Source organism: Bos grunniens, chromosome 13, assembly GCF_055505025.1.
Source record: "Bos grunniens cultivar Pamir isolate PY7600 chromosome 13, Bosgru_T2T1.0, whole genome shotgun sequence".
Taxonomy (NCBI): domain Eukaryota; kingdom Metazoa; phylum Chordata; class Mammalia; order Artiodactyla; family Bovidae; genus Bos; species Bos grunniens.
The window spans coordinates 3,283,777-3,301,530 of NC_141177.1; the positions used below are offsets into that span (position 1 = coordinate 3,283,777).

Here is a 17,754-nt window from a genome sequence, read left to right on the forward strand (position 1 = left end):
CCTGCGTGTCTAACAGACCTCTCAGGCCACCTGCGTGGGTCTTCAGGAGCAGGCTCTGTCCTGTGCTCCAGTGGAGACTTAACGCACAAATCCCAGGTTTCTCCCGAGATCCACAGTGCTGCTAGTGTGCAGGCTGGCAAATCCAGACTACGCGGCAGTGAATTCTGTGCCTCCCTCGCAGAGGCTTCAGAAGCTTCGGGGAGACAGAGGCTACTCTGCCATCAGGTTTGCACCTCTGTATTTTTTTAATTTTTTTTTTTTACAGTAGGTCCTGGTTGGCATCTTACATACAGCAGTGTGTACATACTGATCCAAACTCCTAATCTATCCCTCGTCACTACGCTTCCCTCGGTAACCATAAATTCTTTCCGTGTCTGTCAATCTGGTTGTTTTGCAAATAAGTTCATTTGTATCATTTTTTTTAGATTCTGCATAAAAATGGTATCATACGATGTGTGACTGTCTCTGATTTACGTCACTTAGTATAACCTCGGGTCCATCCACCTTGCTGCAAATGGCATTCTCTCATTCTTTTTAGTGACCGAGTAGTATTCCATCGTGTACATGTACGACATCTTCTTTATGCATTCCTCTCTTTTTTAAATTCATTTATTTTAACTGGAGGCCAATTACTTAACAATATTGTGGTCGTTTTTGCTTCACATCAACATGAACCAGCCACAGGTGCATATGTGTCCCCCAGCCTGAGCCCCCTCCCGAGTCCCTCCCCACCCCATCCCTCTGGGTTGCCCCAGAGCACCAGCTTTGAGTGTCCTGCTTCATGCACCAAACTTGCACTGGTCATCTATTTCACATATGGTAATATACATGTTTCAATGCTATTCTCTCATATCGTCCCACCCTCGCCTTTTCCCACAGAGTCCAAAAGTCTGTTCTTTACATCTGTGTTGCTTTTGCTGTCTTACATATAGGGTCACTGTTACCATCTTTCTAAATTTCATATATATGCATTAATATACTGTATTGGTGTTTCTCTTTCTGACTTACTTCACTCTGTATAATAGGCTCCAGTTTCATCCACCTCATTAGAACTGACTCAAATGCATTTTTTTATATCTGAGTAATATTCCATTGTGTTTATGTACCACAACTTCCTTATCCATTCATCTACCGATGGACATCTAGGTTGCCTCCATGTCCTAGCTATTGTTATCTATTCCTCTCTTGATCGACATTTAGGTTGCTTCCATTCTTGGCTATTGTAAGCAGCGCTGCAATGAACACTGGGGTGCATGTACGTGTTTGAACCATGGTTTTCTCCAGATATATGCCCAAGAGTGGGATTGCTGGATCATATGGTAGCTCTATTTTTAGTTTTTAAGGAACATCCATACTGTTCTCCATAGTGACTACACCAATTTACATTCCCATTAACAGCAAAGAAGGGTTCCCTTCTCTCTACACACTGACCGGCATTTATGATGTAGATTTTTTTTTTTGGATGAAGGCCATTCTGACTGGTGGGAGGTGATACCTCACTGTAGCACTCATTGGCACTTCTCTATAATTAGTGACACTCAACATCTTTTCTTGTGCCTCTTGGCCATCTGCATGTCTTCTTTGTAGAAATGTCTATGTAGGTCTTCTGTCCATTTTTTTGATTGGGTAGTTTAGTTTTTGGAAATTGAGCCCCATAAGCTGTTTGTAAATTTTGGAGACTAATCCCTTCTTGGATTGCATCATTTGCAAATATTTTCTCCCATTCTGTGGGTTGTCTTTTTGTTTGTGGTTCCCTTTGCTTTGCAAAAGCTTTTGAGTTTAATTACATCTCATTTGTTTATTTTTGTTTTTATTTCCATTACTCTGAGAGATGGATCAAAAAAGATATTGTTTTGATTTATGTCAAAGAATGTTCTGCCTATGTTTTCCTCTAAGAGTTTTATAGTATCCAGTCTTACATTTAGGTCTTTTATTCATTTTGAGTTTATTGTTGTGTATGGTATTAAAGAATATTTTAGTTACATTTTTGGAAATCCACCAGGTGACAAGTTACAAATGGCTAACACCTCTTATACTGGGGTATACTTGATTGAGATGCAAAACATTCTTGAATAATTGAAGCAGACTTTAAAATCATCATCATCGACCTTACCCATGTCTAAATGATATCCTTGCATAAGCATCGAGGTAGCTGGGAATGGCGTATTTGAATGACTTTGCTCTGCCCAATGCAAAAAGTCAAAGGGAGCCCTGAATTGCTGTGTATGATATTCAAACACACAAGCACTCCAGAAGCCCATGTATATGCAACAAAACTGAAAGCTACTCTTTTTTTTTGTTTGTTTGATGAAATAGGCTACATTACCGCAGAAGCAGAGCTGCAAATGACTTCTTGAAGGAGCAGGAAAATAGAATGTGTTCAGAAAGTATAGCAATTTAACCCACTCCAACAGATAAGACACCATCTTAAAAAGCCTGACTTATCTTTCCTTCGATCCTAGTAGGTACGTTTGAGATGATCCAGTTTGATGTTGAACAACCATAATTGAGAGGAAACATAAAGATATGAGTCTGGGGAAGGACTCTATGGATTGCCTTGACAGGCAAAAGAGACAGAAATAAAGTATCAATAGTAGCATGCAATATTATAGAGACTGTTTTACATCTGTTTTGCATAATGCTTTTTCAGTCCTTCCCTCCCTGTCCATGAGTATTTATTTTATTTTATTTTTTTTGTCTTTCAAAATAAATTCTAGAAAAGAAAGGGTAGATGTGGAGAAGAAAAAATAATAAACCCTCTACCCTATTGTTTCTTGACTTTACTAATCATCATTTTCTGGGGTAAAAGGGGTATTTATTATGATGATGCATTTGTGGCTCCATTGCTTGAGAAAATAAAATAAATTAACAGAAGAATGGCAGAGGGAGGGAGAAGGTGACATGTGAATTTTTGATGCAGCCTTTGCACTCTCATTAGTACATGTCTTTTTGTATTACTTTTGACTTATAATGTAATTGGAGAACTATAGAAATGTTAACGGCAGCAGTACAGCTGTAAGGGTGACGAAACTGTTTACTAATTATTGTCTTTAAACCTGGTTAATAATTGAAGTATTAATCCTCTGGGTTCATTTCAGACGGGACCACCACCGGGGGAGGTTTCTCTGGGTTCATTTCAGACGGGACCACGACCGGGGGAGGTCGGGGAGAATGTACTGCCTGGTTAGAAAGGAACTTTCGTAACTGTGTTGTATCTCCCCCTTGGTTGACCTTTTAAAGGGAGGGACAGATTGTAAATTAAAATTCTCTGCACCAGGGCTCAGTAGCAAACCTTAAGGTGAGCCACTGCATTTTGTTTTGTATTTAGATGAAAAGTTGCTGCTCATGTTTACACTTTTTTTTTTCAGTGTGTGCTGCTCACTATCTTAAGGGAGAGACTGAGATTGCAACGATTATTAGCGAGGCTGTGAGGAGGTTACTGAACCATTTGGAGTTGACTTTCCTTTTGTGGTGCATAATTATAGGGGTTTATTCACAGTCCTTTTTTTTTTTTTTTGCTTTTTAATGATTCAGTTTCATTCTTTGTTCTCTGCCTTGTGAAGGATATGATTTCTCCATTTTTTCCCTTTTTAGTATGAATTATTATTTGGAGTACTATGTTATTCCCTGGAATGCTAGAATTAAAGATAATTCTTCAAAACTAAATAAATAAAGAGCCGACCTCACTACAGTAATGTTCTCAAAATATGGATAAGGCATACCAGAAAAGGAAGGCACAGAGCCATTATTCAACTAACACGTTTCCCACTCGGACGGCAATCCTGGGGCACATTATGTTGTAAAACATCATATTCCCCTTCTAACTTTTCAAATTGCTCCAGATGCTCTTCAACCATAAAGAAATGTAGTCATAATTTTTTTTAAGCTGCATCATCTGTTTCTGTATCTGACTTCCTTCAGATGTGCCAGTTAGTTTGGGAAGTTCAAAATCAGAAGCAGGTTCATGTATACAGTCCATTCACACATACAGGGACGACGCACCATAGTGAGCAACAGAGTAGAAGAGAATTATTAACGCTACTCACCACCTCACTCTCGCAGAGAACTATTTACAGGCTCTGTGACTTAGTTTCCTCACACCACAAAATGGCAATGATGATAATGCCTACTTGATGGGTTTTTGTAAGGATTAAATTCATTCATATATATAAAATATTTAGAATCTAATACCAGGTACATAATAAGTACTTAATGAATGCAAATTGTTATTTCCTAAAGTTGGTTAATCACCCCTTTGGTGAACATAAGATGTACTGGAGTGATTCATAAGGAAAGTTTTATTCTGATGTTTACTGTACGTCAATTAGGATGCCCTTGGCTATGAAGAGGAGAGATTATTTGTGAATAATTTTCCACCAATTACTAAACAAATTGCTAAATAAAAATTGCCTTAAAACAGGGGTTGGCAAGCTATAGTCCACCAGTCAAATCTGAACTTTTGTATGCTTTTATATGCTCTGAATATCAAGAATGGTTTTTACAGATACATAACTGCAAGCAATTTGGTGATAACACATGTGCACACACACAAATCCATTCTTCTTCTTAGTAAATCTCTACTATGACATTTATACTCTATTATTGAATTTCATCAATAATTAATTGATGGAAATTTGTTTTGTCTTTTGTTACATAAATATGTGATATCCTTGATCTTTGCTTCTTGGTCTGTAAAGTCTAAAATATTTACTATCTAGACCTTCAGTACTCTCTTACACAGTCAGAGCTCCAGAATTAGAGCAACTCTCAGCTGGTTAAGAAAGCAGTTCTATGATTCATCAACACTAAGATTCTTTCCAAGTGTCCACTCTGCCACTTAACATGTGAGCCTTACCTGCAGGCTGGCTTCTTTGATGGTCACAAGATGAGTTTCTGCAGCTCCAGAGATGCAGAAATATCCTCTTCAGATGTCTGTTTCAGATTAAGGAAACCCTTCCCAGAAATCCCCTTGCAGTCTTCTTACCTCTCATTGGCTAGAACTGGGACAGATGTCTGCCCCTGAAGCAATCACCACAGAAGCAAATGAGATTTTGATAAGTGATGACTAATCAGGTTCTACCTTCCTGAACTGGGGATGTGCTCAGCCTTCTCTGAAGCATGGAAGAAAGGTAGATGGATAACACACCATACTGGGGTTTAGTTAAAAAAGGGAAGGGGAAAAATGGATACTGGATAAGCAATCTTTAGCATATTTATTTCTTCAAATACGATTTAAGGAAAATAAAATGAACACAATGAACCATGCTTTCATAGCTCTTTTTACCTAGGGTAAGGCTAAATTTTTAAATCTATTTAAATAAAAACGTTAAACAAGAGTAAAAACCTCAACAAAATATTAGCAAGCCAAGTTAAACAATAAAGGATCATACACCAGAATCAAGTGGGATTTATCCCAAGGATATAAGGATAGTTCAACACCTGCAAATCAATCAATGTGATATACCACACCACAAAACAAAGAATAAAGATCACATGATCACCTCAATAGATGCAGAAAAACCATTTAACAAAATTGACATCCATTCATCATAAATACTCTTAATAAAGTTAGCATAAGGTAACATCAGATCAGATCAGATCAGTCGCTCAGTCGTGTCCGACTCTTTGCGACCCCATGAATCCCAGCACGCCAGGCCTCCCTGTCCATCACCAACTCCCGGAGTTCACTCAGACTCACGTCCCTCAAATCAGTGATGCCATCCAGCCATCTCATCCTCTGTCGTCCCGTTCTCCTCCTGCCTCCAATCCCTCCCAGCATCAGAGTCTTTTCCAATGAGTCAACTCTTCGCATGAGGTGGCCAAAGTACTGGAGTTTCAGCTTTAGCATCATTCCTTCCAAAGAAATCCCAGGGCTGATCTCCTTCAGAATGGACTGGCTGGATCTCCTTGCAGTCCAAGGGACTCTCAAGAGTCTTCTCTAACACCACAGTTCAAAAGCATCAGTTCTTCGGCGCTCAGCCTTCTTCACAGTCCAACTCTCACATCCATACATGACCACTGCAAAAACCATAGCTTTGACTAGACGAACCTTTGTTGGCAAAGTAATGTCTCTGCTTTTGAATATGCTATCTAGGTTGGTCATAACTTTCCTTCCAAGGAGTAAGCGTCTTTTAATCTCATGGCTGCAGACACCATCTGTAGTGATTTTGGAGCCCCCCAAAATAAAGTCTGACACTGTTTCCACTGTTTCCCCATCTAGCACTATGTATGACGCACCCACAGCTAACACCATACCAATGGTGAAAAGTTGAAAGTTGTTCCACTAAGATCAAGAACAAGACAAAGATGACCACTCTTTCATTCAACATAATATTAGAAGTCCCACGCACAGCAATCAGAGAAAAAATTTAAAAAATAAAAGCATCCAAATTGCAAGAGAAGTAAAACCGTCATTATTTGCAGGTGACATAACACCATATAAAGAAAACTCTAAAGACTCCACCAAAATACTATCAGAAATAACAAACTAATTCAATAAAGTTGCAGGATACAAAATTAATATGTAGAAATATGTTCATTTCTATACACTAACAATGAACTATCAGAAAGAGAAATCAAGAAAATAATTCTTTTTCCCACTCAATCAAAAAGAATAAAATAGCTAGAAATATCTTTACCTTTCCCTCCACTCATACTCCACTCTTCATCTATGATTGTAATAAAGGTAGATAATGGCTAGAAAAAATAAAAAAATTTAAAACAAACAAGAGTATAATAAAGAAAAGTCCATGGCAAAAATTAAGAATGTGGTATACAAGAGATTAAATCACAAAATGACTAAGATTTAGGCAATTCTGCCTGTTGGTTACTGATTATACTATATTCTTTCCTTAGGAAGTCCTACTGATTCTTCAAAGCCCAAATTAAAGATTGCCTTCTCATTAGAGTCTTCCCTGATAGCCTCCTATTCCTGCTATACTCATATAAGATTGGTCTCTCCCAGAGCATTATCTTTTTCTTATATCTCTTAAAACAAGGGCCACACTGTATTATCTATGTGTCATTCCTGATTGGAAACACCTTCTTCGTCATTCAACCGTTCGTCAAACACTTGTTGCACACCACTTACATGGCTCACAGAGAGCATCTTTACCCCCATTCCTAGCCCTGGCAGCTAAGGCATGACCTATGCGAGGTGCTTACATTTCCTGTACAAAGGAAGGAACAACTGGGCAATCAAATAATTCCATGAATTGACAGTATCTATGCAAGTTTAGCAAAGGAGGAAAACATTCTGAACACTTGGCACTCTAGAAATTTCTTATTTAATTGAAAACAAAACCAATCCACCTCATGACATCTCTGAAGTTTGTGTCACTTTCAGAAGTAGGCTCAGATGAGAATGTTTCTGGAGCAGCACTGAATTAACACAGGGATAATTGAAGGTAAGTTCTTTTTGCCCCCAACCATTAGCTCTTTATTATTTTACTTTAAACGTATTTATTATTTCTTTCTTGTAAGAGAATTCAAGAAAACCTAAAATTGGACTCCTTTCACCATTTAAAAATAATTTCTAATTTTTGAATAACATTTTTAAAATTAAAATTTGATCACTTTACTATCTTACTTGGGACAAGATGTCGATGACATTCTTTCAAAATAAAGGCAGGCTCCTTCAGATGGCTTTCACAGACACAGTCACTGCACCAAGCTTGCTTTCTTTCCAGTCTCTGCCCTCTCCACCTTTCTCTACTACAGCTGCACTGGTTTGCCTGCTACATTTCAAAGGGAAGCTGTTCCCACCTCAGGACCTTTGCTCATGCTTTCCCTCTGCTCCAAAAGCCCTCCAACTCCTATTTATCCTCAAAGTCTCAGGTTACACGTTACTTCCCTAGGGAAGACATCCTGTTCTCTCCAAGCTAGAGCAGGCTTCCATTTCAAAATGGTCTCAGGATGCCAGTATTTTTTCCTTCAAAATTCTTACCCAACTTTTCATTAAATATACCCCTTGTGTAATTATGTTTGATTTCTGTCTTCCCCATGAGAAGGTAAGGTCCGTAAGGAGCAGAAACTATGCACTGTGAACTGCTATATCTGCAATATTTAGAACAAGGTCTAGAACATACGAGATCATCAGTAAAGGTTACCTGAATAAACACAGAAATGAGCCTGCCCACAGAGCAGTTAAGATCATTGCCTGGGGCAATCAGTATTCCTCCTGCTGTTGCCATTCAGTCGCTAAGTGATGTCTGACTCTTTGAGACCCCATGGACAGTAGCCTGCCAGACCCCTCTGTGGGATTTTCCAGGCAAGAATACTGGAATGGCTTGCCATTTCCTACACCAGGAGATCTTCCCGACCCTGGAATCCAACCCATGTCTCTTGTGTCTCCAGCACTGACAGGCAGATTTATACCATTGAGCCACCTAGGAAGCCCCAGTATTCCTCCAGGACCACACAACTATTTTCTCTTGACAAAAAAATATTTATTTCTGCATTCGGGCAACAAATATTTGCTGAGAACCTGCTGTGTGACAGATTCTTGCCATCAGTGCCGACAGAGCCCGTAACCGAGACCGTGACCTCATGGGGTTTATACTCTAGTGGGGAGACCCAAAATGAAGGAAGCACCAGTATTTTCTTTGAAAATATGTTTTTGTGGTGGTGGTGTCTTTTTTCCAAAAACTGACTTTTTTTGCTGTGAAAAAATAACAGCCACCATCAATTAAGCAAGTATTTGAGCTTAGCTTACCTTGGAACGCCCCTTCACACCAGCCAGTAAGAATGTGTATACGTGAAGACCTCTTTCACGAGTGGAAAACAGACAAATAATATATTTCAGGGTTAATTTAACTTTTCAAATTACAAATTCATCTAAAGTGCCATCCGCTGCCGGTGATAACTCACCGTGCTGCCAGCCTTTAAGTACTGTAGCGATGGGCTGTGTTCAACTCCTTAGGCACCCTTCTTAAAAGATGGCTACCCTGGGGTTTATAGCGAGCCTACATAATCACATATTGAAGCTTGGCTTATTTATTTCCATGTTTCTGAAGTCCCATTAATCACTTTTCTAAGATGGCCAACGTGTTACATAATTAATAAAACATAGGAGCTTAGGAAAAAAGCCCAGAGAGAGTGAGAGATTCAGACAAATGCTGAGAAATGGTGTCAATTTTTGGTACCACTGAAAATCTCAGTTTTCAGAAGATCAAGTCTTAACTGGAGTAATAGGAAACAATCATTTTTCTTTTTTTTTTTTTCCAACCCTCTCCTCGCTTTCTCTTGTTTGCTGAACTTAAGACGCTGGTCGGTGCAAATTCTTAACCAGGAAGAAAAGTACATATGCAGGGACGGGAGGAGTAGTGAATAAAATCATTCATCCAACTTCTCATCATTTTGCCTCTGGTGACTGCTGGGTAATAGCTTGTCTGTGGTTCTGACCCAGTTCTGAAACCCTTCTTCTGGTACTCCACCAATTAATCTAATGGTTCATTAATTGCAAACATCTGAAATCATTAGAACCTGATTGAGCACAGAAGCATCAAACCTTCCAAAGCTGTAAGTGCTTAAGCAGCAAATGGGCTCATTGCAAAAGAATGTCGATGTTTATAGTAGATGTAACCCAAACTCGGGTGTTCACTGACACATTGTTCTATTTGTATACAAGCACCCTGGCATCTATCTGTTCAAGAGAGCGTGATTTATCCAGTGCTATATCCTGGGACTGACAGGCCAAAGATTAGAGCTTAACCCAGATGAAAGCCGAGGCTGTGTGTATTCCTAAAACAAATATTTAGTATCTGACAAGCTCTGGTTAATATTAATTCATGATAGAAGGCAGTCAATTTAAGCTTAGTTCATGCCAAAATCTATTTGGGTTTTGTAAATCATTTTTTTCAGAATTATAGTGTAGAGAATCCAACAAAAAGAAGACTTCCCTAAAATTAGAACTCTGCAGACCTGGACAGAGCTTTCAGAAAGCATCCATCCCAGTTACAAATGGGCAATCCAAAAGCACGAAATCCTCCTGTAAATGTGCTTTGACTAGCACACGGTTTTAAAATAATCATCTGTAATTATTTGCCAAGTCTCAATTTCTGACTTTTCTTGCAGATGTGGCAATACTGGGTCCAGACCTTCTCACAAGGCAACAGTTGGCTGGGGCTGAGTGGAGGCGGGCCCTGTGGGAGACACACACGCTTTCATTTAGCCAGAGCCCCTCTTCCTGCTGTTCATACACTCCCACACTCACCTGCCCACTGCCCATCTAACAGGCGGGGAAACGGCGTCTAGGAAGGGAAAAGGGCTGTCCAAGGACATGCATTCAGTTAGCATCAAAGCTGGGACTGTAACTCAGATCTCCTGATTCAACTTTATTTAGTTAGCAGCAGTCAATGCCATTCCATATTGATACACACATGGTTTTTGGAAGAAAAATAATCAACAAAAATTTTGGTGTTAGTTTTCAAAGACCATAGAGCATGCCTGGGTCATTAGCATTATTATCAGTTACTCTTCATTACAGCACAGTGTGTTGTTACTTCTGGAGCTTTGAAGATGGGTGATTTCACAAAACTGCTTTCCTGGTGGCTCAAACAAGTAAAGAATCTGCCTGCAGTGCAAGAGACCCAGGTTCAATCCCTGGGATAGGAAGATTCCCCTGGAGGAGGGAATGGCTACCCACTACAGTATTCTAGCCTGGAGAGTTCCATGGACAGAGGATACAGTCCATGAGGTGGCAAAGAGTCGGACACACCTGAGTGACTAACACTTTCACAAAACTGCAGTCCATTAAGACCTTTCTATCTGTAGGCACCTCTAATTTGGTTGGGCAGTGGCTTTCTACATTAGGGTATTGACACCCTTACCTAACCTTGTGCCAGTCCTGTAATAATAAGGACGACTACCATTTATTTATTATTAGACACTTGCTGTGTTCCAAACTGCCTATGCACTTTTCTCCTTAATATTCAGCACAGTCTTCAAAGATAAGTCCATTGTTCTCACTTTACAGTTGGAGAATTTTCAACTTAGGAGGACAAAACATCCAGCTTAGGATTATATATCTTGTGAATGACAGAAATGGAATTTGAAACCAAGTTGTTCCAACCCCAGTGTAGCACATGCCACACCAGCCGCTTCTGAGTTTCGGGGGTTTTCCCCTCTACTAACACACACAACAATGCCCCTGCGTCTTATGTCGCTCAAAGTAAGGAGGCAAAGAAATACAGGAGAGACACACAGTCGGGAAGGGGTTAAATTCTGTTAGCATGGGTTTTAAAAAAATGAATTCTTTGCATTTTTAAAATGTGTGTTGGAAGCATATTTCTCGGTATGCAACAAAAACATTTAGGCTCCCCTGTCATTTAGGTGAATTCTGTTTGCATGCTCTCTTCATGTAATACTGATGTTAATTTTTGGTTAAGTTTAATCTTATGAAGTATAAAGCAATTTGATAGAATAAGTAACCTTTCATTAAAGTTCAATACCATACTTAAGGAAAATGGGACCGTGTGCATTAATTGATAGTTGACAGCTATTATTTCCATGAAAACCTTTTATAGTAAAATTTCTATTTGATGGATTGGAATTTATAAAATTTGCATTTCACTGAGCTGGATTCAACTGGAAGTACTGGGGATGTGTTTCCTCTTTAAACAGTATTCCATCTTTACATTTTTATCAAACACTTATTAATGGATGGAATCTTAAAGAGTATAATACAGATTTTACTTAATAACTCAGGTTTATTAGTGCATGAATACAAGTATTTCCCCCATATTTGACTTTGATTTTAAAATATGACTATTTATGAGTATTTTTATCTGTAGAGACTTGATTAGTACAGTTTGGGGCAAACTGCTTAATAAATTTTATTTTACTTTATTTTCATTTTTTAACTCACAATAAATTATATAAATATCGCTGGGAATTTTTCTTCCAGTCAGCAGTTTGGAAGAAATATTATCTCAGATTTGGTATATTCAACTTGAATTACAAAAATCATAGACTGGAATTATTCTATTCAGATCCTGTCACACTGTACCCCTACATATATGACAATCCTTGAGTGACCACTGAGATTCAGCCTGATGTCATATTCTAAGATTTTAACAGATGAGAAGGCATTACCACGGAAGCAATCTTTCCCCATTAATCCTGATCAAAGAACTAGCAAGATTTCCCATGGTTTTCTAGAAAGCACTTATGTTGAAGTTGCTATTGATGTATAAGAGATAGGAAGGTTGAGGCCAAGAACAGTGAAGTTACTTGAAAATGAACTAATTTAAGAATATGCCAAGATCGGAACGTGAGATCTTCTTCTAAAATGTAATCACCAAATTTAAGAAAGCCTTCCCTTCATGCTGCTCCCAGTACCTGGAATGTCTTTCTCTTCCCCAGGTAGACCTGATTCCATGACACCCTTCAGGGTTCAAGTGAAGTGCTCAGACGACACCCTGACCCACCCTCCTCTTACCTACCACTCAGAGCATACATGTGGTGACGGCTACACAATTATCTCAGTACTTTTTTGTTGCATGTCTCTCCCATTAAACTTTGGATCTCCATGAGGGCAAGGATGTATCTAATTTGCTCACCCCTCTATATACTCAGTGCATGGTATCAAATTAGTTCCAAGCAAATTGTTGAATGGATGGATAAAGACTCCTAAAACTCAGAGCTCAAAATTAATTTCTGCAACCACAAAGTAAACATCCTGTGAGACCAAGGATTCCTAGTTTGTATGAAAAGGCACAGCTTCTTTCTGTACTCTAAAAATTGGGAATGATAAATTTTAATAAGATATTTATATGAGCTCCTTATGATATAATAGAAATCAGAAGGTTGGGTGAAATCCAACCTTCTCAGAAATCCCATTCATTTCCCTAATAGCTACTTATGTGGTACCAGCCATGAATCCAAACCCACAGGACCCACAGTAGGTTCTTTTTTAATCATTTCAGTAAAAAAAAAAAAAAAAAACTCTCGTTTATTCTCCCCCTCGGTGGCATGCTATCCCAGAAGTAATTCACCAGGAATTATTGAGCAACTTACTAAGCATGATAAAAGATACAGTAACATCTCAAATGATATCATTCATTCTAAACTACAACTTAGTGTGACATAAAGAGAACGTGAGAAAATTTCATAAGAAAATTGGACAACAATGCAATTCCTCAGAGAACTACTCTGTGTTCAGAGTGAAGGCCCCCATAGCTGAAGGGAAATAAAGCTCCTGTGAGCTATAAATTCCTGTCTTTTCAGAGAGTTTCTCTCATCTTGTGCTCCCTTTGAGTAAAAGAGTTCTTGGGGTCTTTTAGTATCTTTTCTATGGTTAGGATTATTTATATAAAGATATATCACCTCACTTTATGAACTAGAAACAAGAATTTACTAAAATGGATTAAAAATCTAATCACAGTTCCTGTAGATGCAATCTTGTCATCAAGCCAGAGCTAACATATATATATATATATATATATATTTTTTTTTTTTTAACAAGGGCCAGATAGTGAATATTTTAGGGCTTCCCAGGTGGCCCTAGTGGTAAAGAACCCACCTGAGAATGCAGGAGACATAAGAGATATGTGTTCAATCCCTGGGTTGGGAAGATCCCCTGAAGGAGACATGGCAACCCACTTCAGTATTCGTGCCTGGAGAATCCCATGGACAGAGGGGCCTGGCGGGCTACAGTCCAGGGTCGCAAAGAACTGGACAAACCGAAGAAACTTCCCCACAGGCACAGTAAATATTTTAGGCTTTACAGGCCATTCAGTCTCGGTCACAACTCAACACTGCCCTTGTAATATTGAAGCAGCTACAGATAATGCATAAATGAATTAACATGATTATGTTCTAATAAAGCTTTATTTATAAAAACAGATGTCAGGTTCACCGACTTTAGTTTATCAGCTTCTGATGCAGGCTAGAGTTTCTGGATAAAGCCTGATTTTCTAGTGAGGAGTTAAAAAGAACTCACACTGGGGATCGCATGGAATGCCCCCAACATTCTCCCTTCTACTGCTTCCATCCACTGATAGATGCCTGAAATCATACCTGAAAGGTTTCAACTCTTTTCTCGGTCATACATGAACAGGTATGCCCCCATGAGAGGAAAAAGTGCTGTGCAGTCAGATATGTTTGGGATACTGGATCAACACATTACAGCAGATTTATTTATTGAAGAACTTTCTAGAGCTTTTAATGTGCTAATGTGTCTTGAAAATAGAGGAAAACAAAGCATAATCATTTCCTAAACAATATGACTACAAAATCTTTTGTGGTAGCATTTGTAGGACTGTTTTCCACCAAACACAACTTGGGAAATGCTATTTTAAGTTAAGGGTGCCATTAACAGGGAGTGAAAAATAATAATAGCTATCATTTTCTGAGTCCTTACCCCATATGATTATATATGCACTATTTAATGTAATTCCTGAAAGCACCCTATTAATGATACCCTTCTTTACAGTTAGGGAAACTGAAACAGGTCAGGAAACTTCCTTTTGGTTATATAACTAGTAAGTGGCAGAACCAGGCTTCAAATGTGCATGTGTTTTTTTTCAAAACTTAAGATCCTAATTTCTATTAAATTTTAGAGGCACCACCATTTTAGTTTGAAATAAGGACTTCCTAGAACCAAAGAATTTCAGACCAAGAGGACCATTAGAAATACAGCTTAATCCATGTATAGAGAAATAAATGTATCACTTAAAAGAAAAAAATCAAAGCCAAGAGAAAGGACAGGACTAGTCCAAGGACACTTAGTCCTCAAACTGTGGGATCAAAGCATCAAAGAATACTGCTTTTTATCTCAGTTTAATTCCCCTTCTAAAGAAGGCTTTGCACAGATTTGCTCAATGAAGGAAGGAGAGAAAAAGGTTATATCAGTCAGGGTTATTTCATTTGCAAGAGGCAGAAAGTCTACTCATACTGACTTAAGCAGAAGAAGAATATTTTGGCCCATGCAAGTTAAAAGGAGAGAGACACCTGGCTTCAGGTAGGGGTTAATGCCGAAGGCACACAACTCACCCAGACCTTACAGTCCCCACCTCCCTGTGCTCGTGCTCACGTTTCCTTCTTCAAGTCAGGTTTTGTGTGGCAGGAAGACGACTGCCAGCAGCCACATGGCTGTATCCTCCCATGTTCAAATACAGGAAAAAATTAGGACAAAAGACCTGGGCCTGATTCTCATGTGATCAAATTAGACCATGTGGCCACACTGAACAAAACTGTGCTCACAGTAATAACAGAAAATCAGAATTCAAATCATAAGCTAACTCTCTACATTGCCAAATATACCATTAATCAAGAAGCCAGAATCAGCTGCATGGGTGGGGGGAGAGGGGAAAATAACTTTTTGAGAATAGTATCAAGGGTAAAATGGGTATATTAATACATACCTTAAAAGGTTGTTATAAGGATTAAAAAAGAAACAAAATATGTAAAGTGTCTACCATGACACCTGACAGATGGTAGGTGCTTGATCAATACGAATTTTTTTACACCTTAACTGCCATCAAAGATTGAATGCCAGCAGTATTCTCTTGCTATCTGATTCTGTTCTCATCTAAACAAAATGTTGTTCATGATGTTTTTAGGAATGAAGGGATCCAATACAGCCAACAGTGTAGTACACAACAAGAAAATCACAATGGATTTGAATTATTCTCAGAACGGTTTCATCAAAATAAGAAAGTCTTTTTTCACCATAGAACAGTTTTTACTTGACGGTAATGTCTTCTAAAAATGTCAAGATTATAACAGCTTGTAAGAAGAGCCCAAAAAACAGACATTGAAAGAAAAATTCAAGCAAGCCTTTGAAAAATGCCAGCAGAACTACTCAAGGAACTGGAGGAGAAAAGGATGGATTCTGGAGGTACAGGAACCCCGAACTCCAAGTAGCAATTTCATCTATTTTTCTGCTAGACTTTCTAAAGAACTCAACTACATCAGTTCAGTTCAGTTCAGTCGCTCAGTCGTGTCCAACTCTTTGCGACCCCATGAATCACAGCACACCAGGCCTCCCTGTCCATCACCAACTCCCAGAGTTCACTCAAACTCATGTCCACCGAATCGGTGATGCCATCCAACCATCTCATCCTCTGTCGTCCCCTTCTCCTCCTGCCCCCAATCCCTCCCAGCATCAGGGTCTTTTCCAATGAGTCAACTCTTCGCATGAGGTGGCCAAAGTATTGGAGTTTCAGCCTCAGCATCAGTCCCTCCAATGAACACCCAGGACTGATCTCCTTTAGGATGGACTGGTTGGATCTCCTTGCAGTCCAAGGGACTCTCAAGAGTCTTCTCCAACACCACAGTTCAAAAGCATCAATTCTTCAGCGCTCAGCTTTCTTCACAGTCCAACTCTTACATCCATATATGACCACTGGAAAAACCATAGCCTTGACTAGATGGACCTTTGTTGGCAAAGTAATATCTCTGCTTTTCAATATACTATCTAGGTTGGTCCTAACTTTCCTTCCAAGGAGTAAGCATCTTTTAATTTCATGGCTGCAATCACCATCTGCAGTGATAAGTGGCCAAATTAAACTACAGCATCATTTAGTGAATGTTATATCTTAGTGATACTTCTAAATATGACTTAGAGTCTATGCCATTTTCAATAGCATCACCATCACTCTTTACCTAGTAGGTAAGAACTCAAGATTCCAGAAGAAATCAAATGTTTTTCTACATAACAAAAACACCTCACCAAAAAATGCAAGAAAATCTTGAAATTAGCAAAAGAAAACATGCTACAAACAGGGAAAAAAGAGGAGATTAACTACTAATTTCCCACCAGAAATAATGGAAGCTAGAAGATATAGGGATGGAATATCTGAAATGCTGAAAGGAAAAAAAATCAATTAACCAAGAATTCTATATCCAGCAAAACCAGCTGTAAATAATGACTTATTTTCAAAGAGTGCAGTGTGGAATAAGGAGAAAAGAGTAACTTTTCAATGAAGAGACTTGACAAACACTACCCCAGCTAGGTCAACATCAAGTCATAAATCATGTGGACATTATATACCCTTAATATAATGTGAAAATTACACTGTCCTCTTTCTCCAATAACCCATAATCCCAGTCTTATCAGAGGAAAACATTTGACAAATTCCAGTAAAGGAACATCCTACAAAATGCCTGACTAATCAGTTCAGTTCAGTCACTCAGTCATGTCCAACTCTTTGCAACTCCATGGACTGAAGCACACCAGGCCTCCCTGTCCATCACCAACTCCCGGAGTCCACTTAAACTCATGTCCATTGAGTCGGTAATGCCATCCAACCATCTCATCCTCTGTCATTCCCTTCTCCTCCCACCTTCAATCTTTCCCAGCATCAGGGTCTTTTCCAATGAGTTCATTTTTCGCGTCAGGTGGCCAAAGTACTGGAGTTTCAGCTTCAGCACAGTCCTTCCAAATAAATATTCAGAACTGATTTCCTTTAGGATGGACTGGTTGGATCTCCTTGCAGTCCAAGGGACTCTCAAGAGTCTTCTCCAACACCACAGTTCAAAAGCATCAATTCTTCAGCGCTCAGCTTTCTTTACAGTCCAACTCTCATATCCATACATGACTACTGGAAAAACCATGGCCTTGACTAGACGGACCTTTGTTGGCAAAGTAATGTCTCTGCTTTTGAATACGCTGTCTAGGTTGGCTTGGCCAATACCCCTCAAAATTTTCAAGGCCATTAAAACTTGAGGAAACAGGAAAGTCTGAGAAGTTAAAACAGCCAAGAATAGCCTAGGAAACAGGCTGACTAAATGTAATGTGGTATATTGGAT

General features: G+C 39.0%; 1 long non-coding RNA gene across 20 annotated transcripts in view; it reads right to left on the reverse strand.

The window, feature by feature from the left end:
- Positions 1–17,754, reverse strand: part of LOC147359972 (uncharacterized) — a 515,690-nt gene that overhangs the window by 321,486 nt on the left and 176,450 nt on the right. Inside the window, exon 3 of one of the 20 annotated variants that reach the window (XR_015138852.1) lies at positions 3,503–6,018. The exons of 17 other annotated variants lie outside the window; for them this stretch is intronic. This is a non-coding gene — a long non-coding RNA (uncharacterized LOC147359972). Of the gene's footprint in view, positions 1–3,502; positions 6,019–6,631; positions 6,697–9,202; positions 10,143–17,754 lie in introns of those variants that run through there. 2 more of the 20 variants (XR_015138855.1, XR_015138850.1) reach the window with 2 other exon arrangements.